This window comes from Triticum aestivum, chromosome 3A (assembly GCF_018294505.1).
Source record: "Triticum aestivum cultivar Chinese Spring chromosome 3A, IWGSC CS RefSeq v2.1, whole genome shotgun sequence".
In the NCBI taxonomy this organism is placed as follows: Eukaryota; Viridiplantae; Streptophyta; class Magnoliopsida; order Poales; family Poaceae; genus Triticum; species Triticum aestivum.
In genome coordinates, this window is record NC_057800.1 from 687,020,759 (window position 1) to 687,031,854 (window position 11,096).

General features: G+C 44.1%; 1 long non-coding RNA gene across 1 annotated transcript; it reads right to left on the reverse strand.

Annotated features, from left to right (window-relative positions):
• Positions 1-1,566: 1,566 nt before the first annotated feature.
• On the reverse strand, positions 1,567-10,198 carry LOC123059101 (uncharacterized). Its single transcript, XR_006427367.1, has 3 exons — positions 9,925-10,198; positions 1,832-2,468; positions 1,567-1,762 (listed from the first exon to the last, which is right to left on the reverse strand). It is a non-coding gene; the product is annotated as an uncharacterized lncRNA (long non-coding RNA).
• Between the last annotated feature and the right edge of the window lie 898 nt (positions 10,199-11,096).

The window sequence follows — 11,096 nt, forward strand, 5'->3', positions numbered from 1 at the left end:
TTCCAGTGGCGAAATTGAGTACTGTCAGGACTTTAATCTCGATAGCTGCAAATCAGAAGTGGAAATTGTTCCAGGTGGATGTTAAAAATGCTTTTCTCCATGGAGATCTGCAAGAGGAGGTTTATATGGAAATTCCTCCTGGGTTTAGAAGCCGGGAAACAGAGGGTAAAGTGTGTCGGTTAACAAAGTCTCTGTATGGACTAAAACAGTCTCCTAGGGCATGGTTTGGAAGGTTTCGAAAGGAAATCTGTTCCATGGGTTATCGGCAAAGCAATGCAGATCATACCCTATTCTTTAAATGCCAGTGCGATTACATTACTATACTTCTTGTTTATGTAGATGACATTGTGATTACAGGTAACAATGAGGTAGAGATATCTCAGTTGAAGAAGATGTTAGCAAAGTCGTTTGAAGTCAAGGATATGGGATATCTCCACTACTTCTTGGGAATCTAAGTTGCATATAGCCCAAAAGGTATTTATCTCTCACAAAGAAAATATGTGCTTGATTTACTTGAGGAGACAGGGATGTTAGGATGCAAACCTGCAGTCACACCAATAGAACAGAATCATCGGATCTCTGCAGATGGTGGTGATCCCGTTGATAGGTACCAATACCAAAGGCTAGTTGGGCGGTTAATCTATCTGTCACATACGAGACCAGATATAGCATATGCTGTTAGTATTGTAAGCAGATACATGCATGACCCTAGAACTAGCCACTTAGATGCTGCGAATAGAATTCTAAGATACTTAAAGAGTTGTCCTGGGAAGGGAATCCTGTTCACTAATCATGGACATCTGAGAATCGAGGGGTACACAGATGCGGACTGGGCTGGATGCTTAGATGATAGGCGTTCAACTTCAGGCTATTGCATGTTTGTCGGAGGAAATTTGGTTAGTTGGAGAAGTAAGAAGCAGAGTGTGGTAGCTCGCTTGACAGCGGAAGCGGAGTTTAGGTCAATGGCTTCAGGGTTGTGTGAACTGATGTGGCTAAAAACATTGCTAACGGAGTTGCAGTTGTGCAGTGGTGCACCCTATTCAGGTATATTGTGATAATCAGGCCACAATTAACATAGTGAACAACCCTGTTTATCATGATAGAACTAAACATATTGAGATAGATAGGCACTTTATCCGGGAGAAATTAGATGAAAGGTTATTCCAAATTAGTTATGTTAGGTCAGTAGATCAGCTTGCAGATGTATTAACAAAAGGGATAGGTGTTGTATCATTTACGAGGATTTGTAACAAGATGGGGCTTATTGACATCTTCGCCCCATCTTGAGGGGGAGTGTCAGTACTCTTGTTGTATAATAGGAAAGCTAGAGGTCTTATGTGTAAAAGTGAAGCTCTGTAAATATCTGTACTGAGGATGAATGGATGAGGTTGCCCCGACCAGAAATTCCAGTGTCTTCCCCTTCTCTCACCTTCGACTCCTCTCTGATTAGGTGTGTGTTCCACAACAGCTATATAGAACTGGAAAAAGATGAGTGGGCATAATGGCAACAAGAAAAATGAACAAATAGAAGTACGTAATGAGCTGAATTTGTCACATGGCATGGAACGTAGCTAGCTGATATTGATCTTCAAAACGATACATATAGAAGTATGTAATAATCAAGCTCCATAGAAAGCAAGCTGCATCAGTGGCTACTGTGTGAAGCATTGCTCTACAAGAATTTGAAGAGGCAAGAACGGTTGCCAGAGTTCAGGGTGTTGCCAGCTTCAGTGAACTTCTTCAGAGCAGAAACATCAAAGTCCTGCAGAATGTAGCATCAAAGTAAGCTGAATGCAGATAAATGAGATTGGCTTTCAAATTAGAGTGGAACCTTGTTGTGAACAATGAGTTCATCGCATGGCTTGAACACAAGCACAAATGCGCCCAAACTAATCTGCATGTCAGATACAAATGTTAGGGCTACATGAGCTGATAAAAATCAAAAAAGTACCACAAAATTAAACTCACAAAACTGACATTAAGCTTGCTAAATTATCAAAGATAGAGAGAAGACATGTACAACTAAAAGAGCATTGACAGTGACTGTAGTTACGAAAACTTGAATCTAGAATGAGACCCATTGTGCCAATATTGTTTGAAGCAAGCTGCTCTTCCTCGGGAATCCTCACCTGCTCCCTTAAAGGGGGGTTTCCTTATGTTCCATATCCTGAAATAGACCTAAAACGTTCATTAGATTTAGCGTGCGTGGGACCTGGCAGTGTTTTATCAAAGACGGAAGATTGCATTATGCACTTGAGCAGAAACCGATGCAATCTATCAGGTGTTGGTGCGGCAGAGGTTTTTATTCACGAGACCGTTCAGAGAAGCTAACCAAAGTATGCAAGACTAGGCACCTGGAGGCACATGGATAGCTCCATCAAGCTCTTTACGTAAATTAGATGGGGAAAAACAATGTATGTGCTTCGCAGGACTTCTACCTGCCAATGAATGACTGGCTGAATGTGGATCTGAAAAAAAAACATACACTGTTACAAAGATAAATGGCACTGCCATTCACAATATAGTTCCCGAACTATTAGCATAGATCAATGTTTTATTAGGAGATGAATCAATCAAATCATGGAAGGGCATCGTAAGAAACAATTCCTGAGATATTAACAGAGAGCCAATGGAAGCTATAACAGATGGACTGAAGGACTGTCCCTATTCTAATACAAAACCCAAAAACACAAGGGCGTTGTAATTTTAGGTTCAAATTCCAAGCCAAATACAAATAACTATTCTAAAAATGCAACTAACCAAAACGAATGGATATTATAGTTGCAAATTGTGGTAGAGACTAAAATACTACTCCCTCCGTTCCATAATGTAGCGCATATAGATTTTCTACAAAGTCAAACTTTATAAACTTTGACCAAGTTTATAGAGAAAACTATTTATATCTACAATACCAAATGTATATAATATGAAAGTATGTGTTGTGATGTATCTAAGCACACGTATTTGGTATTCTAGATGTATATGATTTTCTCTACAAACTTGGTCAAAGTTTATAAAGTTTGACTTCTAGAAAAATCTATATGCGCTACATTGTGGAACGGAGGGAGTACTAGGAGTGTTGCACCTTAAATATATAAGAAAATGTATTGCACAATTCATGAACGCTTTGGAAATGGAATTTGATTTTCATCTGCACCTTCTCTTGAGCTATGAATGGGATACCACAGCTACACATCTGGTTAGACCAAATGTTATTTTCATTTTAATTTTTGCCTAAATAATAAACATACTGCACAATTCATCAACACCAGTCTGTTTCAAAATTGAATTTGATCTCTTTATTGACTTTCAGGAGCGTTGAGACACCATCAGTGCCGCAAGGGTCATGATTGAAGTCAAAAGACAAATAAGAACGGAGTTGTCTGTAAAAGGGATGAAAGGTGGTACTTCACACAAGCCTAGCACGCGGGGATCACATCAGAGTAACCAACTTCATTAAGGGCGTCATACAAATGATATAGTTACTCCAAAAAAATGAACGATAAATAGCATTGCATATTGAAAATTTGTGGGGCATGATGGTTACTACAGCCCACAAGCATATAATTGCAGATAAAGCTACACTGCTACCGAGACAAGCTACTGGGCAACTAAGGGCAAACATATTTCTCACTGGAAAAAAAGTCCTTATATGACAAGTTCGGATAACTGATGAACTATACTGTTTTTAGAAGGTCATCACAATCTCAATATTTTGTGCGTTCTTTCCTCCCCTTTTCTTAACTTTATGGTACAATAACAAAGGCCTGCTTTTCTTAAAGCCAAATTGTGATTTGGAGAAAACAAAAACAAGTACATACCATTTTAGGAAAATGTTTTTCCTTTTCTTCAGAAAAGACGTACTGAAGATAAGTTACAGGCATATGACAAAGGATAGGTGTTAACATGCTTGACTATTGGTGCTTACTTTCACATATGTATAAAGCAAGCAGATCAGCATTGATCGACTGCTTGTACTGTTATAACGACTGAAAGCCCTGAAATTCTGATAGGCTGCATTTTCAGCATTGATCGATGACGTGCAAAATTCATACAAGGCAGGGGAGAAAAAGTGGCAGGTGCACAGGTGGGAGGCCCCCATATTGGTTTTGTGTATTTGTCAGTAGTTTGCAAATTACTTAAATTAGTCAGCATTTTTTGGCTGGACAAACATTTTTGGGAAAATAATAGTTATATTAGACTAAAAAATAAAGGATCAGGAGGAATTTTCTTAGTTTATTTTTTATCTCTGCAATATTTTCTTAGTGTATTGAAGATACAGACAAAGAAGCAGCGCCCAAAAAAGAGTGTGGTGATAAATGGGGTGCTGGTCACAAATGCCCAAGACCATTCCTCTGTACGTCTTCCCTTAGGCTCCTATGGGCGGCAGCCAAGTAGAATTAATATAGCAGTGATTGGATCCACGGCTTCGTAGGCAATATGAGATAAAGCTGACTAAGAGAAAGAAGTAAGCGTATCTTCCAGCTGTTTCCATTCCTAGGTCTTGAACCGTAGCAGATCAAGCATTGATCTGATGGATCAAATTCTTTTGGATGAACTACTCGGTCAAGGGCTTATTAAGAAAAGTAAAGAAGGGAAGCTGTCTACCATGTAGTGGTTACTTTTTACCTACTATCTACTCCACCAATATATCCAGTACTTGGACTCCTCGAGAAAGGATTTCTCTCCTTGAAGAGACCAAACTAGTCTAGTGGCGGGATGAAAAGGATGGGACTAACTATGTTCGAAAGACTTCATAAATAACATCAGTTTTTGACTTTGGTACAACATTGTCTTACATATGAGAGAAAGCCGGTGTAGTATCCTGACAGCTCTGGCCTAAGATAGACACATAGCTTGTCGACCACAAACAAAGTCCTAGAGATAGTCTCCCTTGCATAAGGATGAGATCGAGAGACAGGGTTCTTAAATGCTACAATCAAGAGTGATTCAAACATGCAACACTTTTTATACAATAAATATCTACACAGACAAGCTTAACACCCACTGATGATACACACCGGGATGGCTTCTTTCTGGGTCTCCCACTTGGCAGGCTCCCACCAAATCCAAAAGTAAGAAGTGGTTCAGGGGTTTCCATTTACAACGCCGGTTTCTTTCAAAATAATGGGACTAGAAAGTAAAACATCAGATGAGTTGGCACCCATTTGTTCATATCTTTCTGAAAAAGGAGATATCTTGCTCCTTTCCGGGCCTGCATATGAAGAATGGGGTCAACCAATCTTTCTAGCTGCATAGCGTAGGGATTCTACTCTATGGGTGGGTAAGTCTTATAAGCGAAGAGTTCACCAAGGTGATCGTCACTTCTCCAATTGTTCTATCTTTACTAAGATGATTCACATTTCAACGGAGGAGGTTGATGAGACGAGACGAGTCCACCAATACAAATTGTATCAATGCATATCAAAGAACAAAGAAATTAGACGTTTATCTGATTGATTGGCCAAGCCAATCCCTATACCCAGACCGCAGAGACAAGGAACAACAGAAGTAATTATCACCCAACCCCTGCACATGTTTTCTGCTAATCTATAGATAATAACAACTAACTAACCACTTCAGGCACAGAAGATTCAAGAAGACTCGAGTCTCATGGATTGCAATAGCACTAAGAGAAAACAGCTCATAGTTTTTTGAAGGAACTAAACGGTAGGTTATCAGACCTTTCTTGTTTGATTTGGAAGTGCCTTTTCACCAAAGAAGTGGAATCGAGACCTCGGGAACAACTCCAGCCAGCGCAAGTAATAGTTGAAGCAGCTGCTGAGCGAAGTTTCACATGTGTCGCTCCATCCTGAGTCAGTGCAAGGAAAAGGCCAAGGCAAGAGCAGTATATCCTTGGTCAGGACTCGCTTCTTATAGACTGCCTTTCCACAATGGTAATGAAATGATTGGTTGTTTTGTTCCAAACTTTGCATTCTGGTATAGCAGCTATAAGAAGAGGTCAACTAGAGTGGCTCAGCCCAAGACAACCATAATTAAATTCAGCGCCAGGGCTTTCTCTTATCCTCAGCCATACAATGCAACTTTCTATAGATTTTTTTCCGGTACAAGCAATTACGAATGCTGCCCCGTGTTGAGAATAAAAAACCATGTATGCCGGTGAAAGAAAGTCAGCCATTAGCTCTTTCCCGGCCTAGAATGGCCTTGCCACTTTGAGGAATCCACTCCTACCGCTTATCAAGCAAACCCTGTCCTATGGTGAAAGAAAAAATAAATGTACCTTTGCCCGGACCAGGACCTAGAAATGGAAAACAAACCTACTATAGTACGAATTCTCTTCTCGGGGATCATAATGTCAAGTTGATTTCTTACTCGAAAGCTGTTGCACGGTACTCAGAATGCCAAATAGATAGGCACTTGGGTCAAGTAGAATTGAACGAAAAGAAGCAGACTACCGTTGTTTTAGCTGGAATGGAGGGCGAAAGCCAACTGACAGAAGTGTCTTTTCTTGGCTATCCGGATTTATTGGATCATTCCTTCTTGTGACGCCTTTTCCCCCATCCATCTCCTACGCTATGCATAGATCCTATCCTGTTGCTAGCGCTTGTGCTCAGTAGCTACTCAACTAGTATGGAATGAGCGATTAACACGAGGAGTATAAAAGGGATTGGTCTACCTACCAAATTAATTCCATTTCCACTAGCTCGAGGAGCAGTTAACTAGTGGTGTGTGATGACGCGTATTCTCCTCGGGTTAGGTGTTCATTCCGTACCATCTGAGTAGCTGCTGAGCTTAAGCGCCAGCAGCAAGACATGATCCATCCGTAGCCTGGGAGATGGATGGGGGAAAAGACGTCACAAGAAGGAATGACCCAATAAATCCCAATAGCCAAGATAAGACACTTCTCTCGATCGGTCTCCACCCTCCATACCTCCTAAAACAACTCTAGTTTGCTTCTTTTCGTTCACTTGTACTTGGCCCAAGCGCCTATCTATTTAGTACTTTCGAGTGCCACGCAACTGCTTTCGAGTAAGAAAGCAAACTTGACATTATGATCCCCGAGAAGAGGATTCATATCATAGTAGGTTTGTCTGGGCAAAGGTACATTTATTTTTTCTTTCACCATAGGACAAGGTTTGCTTGATAAGCGGTACAAATTGATTCCTCACAAGTGGCAAGGCCATTCTAGGTCAGGAAAAAACTCCGGTTCACTAAACACTAGAAAACTAATGGCTGGCTTTCCCTCACCTTGGCATACATGGCCTTTTCTTCTTAACACAGGGAAACATTCGTAATCACTTGTACAAAACAAAATTTTATAGAAAGTTGCATCATCTAGCTGAGGATGCGAGAAAAGCCTGCAGCTGAATTTAAGCATGATTGTCTTGGGCTGGGCCACTCTAGTTGACCTCTTTCTTATAGCTGCTATCTAGCAAGCACAAACACGATAGGAATTGCCGATCTGTCGTTCTGATACGGCGGGATACGGGGACACAACGGGATACGACAGGATACACGTATCCCTAGTATCCCTTGATTTTTTATTTTAAAAAAGAAAACAATGCCGGGATATGTATGTGAGACGGTTGGGATACGGCCTAGCCCAAAAACGATTTTTTGTTGAAAGAGACCACCTGCCCAACAGAATTAACAGAAAAGACCCCTTTTGAAATTTTTTGACAAAAAAGACCCCCTAACCGTGGCGGCAGGCGCACCAGGTGACACGTCGCTCCTGCCGCCACGATGCGAGGCGGCAGGCTGTTCGTAACCGGAATCAGATGTAGCAACGGAACGGGGCTGACGTGATGGGCCCTGCCGCCTCAAGAGCAGGCGGCAGCACTGTGAGATGCAGTGCAATATCACCTTTTTGCCTTGGTTTTACTACTTTCTAGTTTCCACCCATAAACAAACTGCTGCCTTCCTCCTCGTGCAATCTCATGCATGTGAGATGCAGTGCAAGACCAGCTGTTACATGCATGCACGCATGTTCTGCCGTGCCAGTTGCTAGCTAGCTTAAACGTACTGATTATAATACAATATATTTTAAATTTAAAACGTACAGCGAGACTGAAAATTGAGTGTAGCCGCCAGCCCGTGAGGCAGCGGGGCCTAGCAGCTACAGTATTGCCGCCAGCCACTAAGGCGGCAGGGCCCACCATGGCAGCTCCGTTCCGTCGCAATTGCTGATTTCAGTTATGGGCAGCCTGCCGCCTGGCCCGGTGACGGCAGGGGCTGCCGCCTCGCACCGTGGCGGCAGGTGCCACGTGTCGGTTGGCGCGCCTGCCGCCATGGCCCGGGGGTCTTTTTTGTCAATTTTAATTAAAGGGGGTCTTTTCTGGCAATTTCATTGGACAGGTGGTCTTTTTGGACAAAAAATCCCCCAAAACAGCCTTGACCCAAAACGAAACCCTATTTTTTGCAGGAGCCACATACACCTTTCCACACAAAAATGAGGTGCTCCCAGGTCGGAGCCTTTCTTGGATCGAAGCCGCGACCTCCTAGATCGACACCATCATCGCCTGGACTCGATGCCACTGCCGCCGGCCACGCGTGTAACACCCTGGATTTTCCCTTCTGAAAAATTCCTTTCTTGTTTTGCCTTGTGTCTTTTTCATTTGGTGTTCTTGCTTTTATTTGCACTAGTGTGTTTAATTTAGAGTATTGACTTGCCTGGCTACTTGGAATTAGGGTTTTGCCTCCCAAAACCCTAACTGCCCCCTCTGCTAACAGAAACCCCAGGTCCTCAGTTGAACTGCAACACCCTTATTCCTTGTACATAAAATCCCCAAAATATTTGCATAGCCTCTCCTACAAATATATTCACCATGTCCATCTTAAACCACCCACACCCAAGTCAATTTTTGACCAAAGTATCCCTCCTAAGCTTTTGCCAGATCTATCAGGTCGCAAAGCAAGTGCATTATAGCTTCATACTTTGAAGCTCATATTTTGTATACACCACACCATACACTCATATTTTACATGACCACCAAATTTGAGCCACATCCAACACCCATAGCTCCTCCACAGTTTTCCCAAAGGTTGCATCCACCTAGGCATGTTGTGAAGGAAGTATATTTTTCATCCCCCCACTTGATCCAAAAAAAAAACATGATTCCCAAATATGACAAATTACCCATGCCACCAAAAATATAGCACATGACACCACTCCATATAACCCTGGTGAATTTCCAAAGATATGGACCAGAGAGCCTAGTTCTACATGAAGTGCACTTTTCCCTCAGTCATTTCATCCCAAATTTTGCATGCATGATCTACATCATATAGGATCCCACCGCACCAAAATTTGGCTTTATCAGCTTCACCATTTGAGCACAACAGGCTCTCCAAGTTTCTGTGCATACTATTAAATTGTACATGAAGTACCATTTAGGATCATCCACTTGCCACCAAAATTTACAGGCATGTGCATCACCATATTAGATCACCCTACAGCGAAAATCAGCCCAAGTGGTCAAGCCACTTCACCACAGAAAGATCACCAAGTCTCTGTACACAATTTCTGGTTGTACAGGAAGTGCCACATAGATGCATCCATATGTCCTCATATTTTGCATAAACATCCATCATCTTACCAAACACCGCCACAACAAAAATGAGCATGTTTTGCGAAGCCAATTTCAAATGGCAGATCGCAAACACTTACTGATGGAAACCTAACATGGATGCTCAACTCACAACTGAACCTTACTAGACCCATTCCAGCACACATCCACACTAAAACCACTAGGGATTATACTCTGGACATGGTTGTTTACGTGGGAACGCGCCAGAGCATGCCACGCCCGTGGTGATCACCCCCAGAGCGTGCCATCTGTGCGCTCGACTGTTCATCCTATAATACCGATGTCTTTCTTGTTGATACCATTGTAAAGGGAAACGCTTAAAAATAGGTCAAAAACGTCCTGGACTGGCCATGTGGGACTGAAGCATCGGTCTTACCATGAACTGAAGCCGCCGGCGTGTCCACCCGCTCCGCCCCGCGTCCCGCTTCCGCCCGTCGCCGCTGCACTCGTCCCCGTATCTGCAGCCGGCGTGGGGAACGAGGGACACTCGCCGGTGCGCGACCCCGATGCTCCTCCTCTCCACGCCGGCAGTCGCTGCCTCCCTCGCCGCTGACCGCGAACTAATCCTACACGCCAGGCCCGGTGGCGATATTCCGGCGCCGTAAGACGATGGCCGCGGCTGTGGATGGATTCGTGGCGGAGGAGACGGAGTTCAGATCGAGGCAGTGTAGGTACCGAGTCCATCACCTCCCTATATACAGTCGCGGGTGGATGGATGTGGCCCACAAAAAGTACAGGCCAGGCCCTGTCGATGACGGCCCAGGTTAAGGGCTAAAACTGCGGCCCACTCAATCCCGGTCCCGTGCGCCACCCGCCTCCCCTGCCGCTCGGTTCTGAACTCCCGACTCCCGCGTCGACGCGCTCGATTCCGACGGGATGTCGTACATGCGAGGCGCGGTTGGTCAAGAACGCGCCGGAGGTGAAGAAGCTCGTTGTCCTCTCCCGAGCCGGCGGTACACGAGCCTCCCTCGCCCAGCTTCTCCTCATGCCTCGCCGGCGACTGCCTCCTCCCGGCCGCGCACGGCCGAGCCATCTTCACCGAGGCTCTCCCGGGTCTCTTCCTCACCAACTTCCTCCGCGGCTGCTCCAATCAAGCTGGTTCGCCTTGACGACGCCCGCCACCTGTTCGACCGGATGCCACGGTGGAACCTCGTCTCCGGGGGCTCCGACATCGCCATGTATGCGCAGCAGGACCGTGAGGGAGACGCCTCCGAAGGCCAGGGGCAGAGTGAGTTCCTACTCGCCACTGCCCTGAGGGCCTGAGCACATTCGAGGGCGGTCTGTTTTGGCGAGCAGGTGCAGGTTGCCTCTACGCGAAATGCTACTAATTCTGGGAAGATGGCACTTCGCTATAGTAATCCTGAACTATTTCATTGAGACTGTTAGTGTTACTTGCGGCATTTTGCCAACGACTATCTGACTGGTAACTGGTAAGTGGTAACTTAAAACCACGGTTGAGAAGGGATGAATGATCAGATCAAACGAAAAAGAAACGGGCATGAGACATCATATTAGCTTTGGTAATGCTTGTCTATGTCGAATACCATA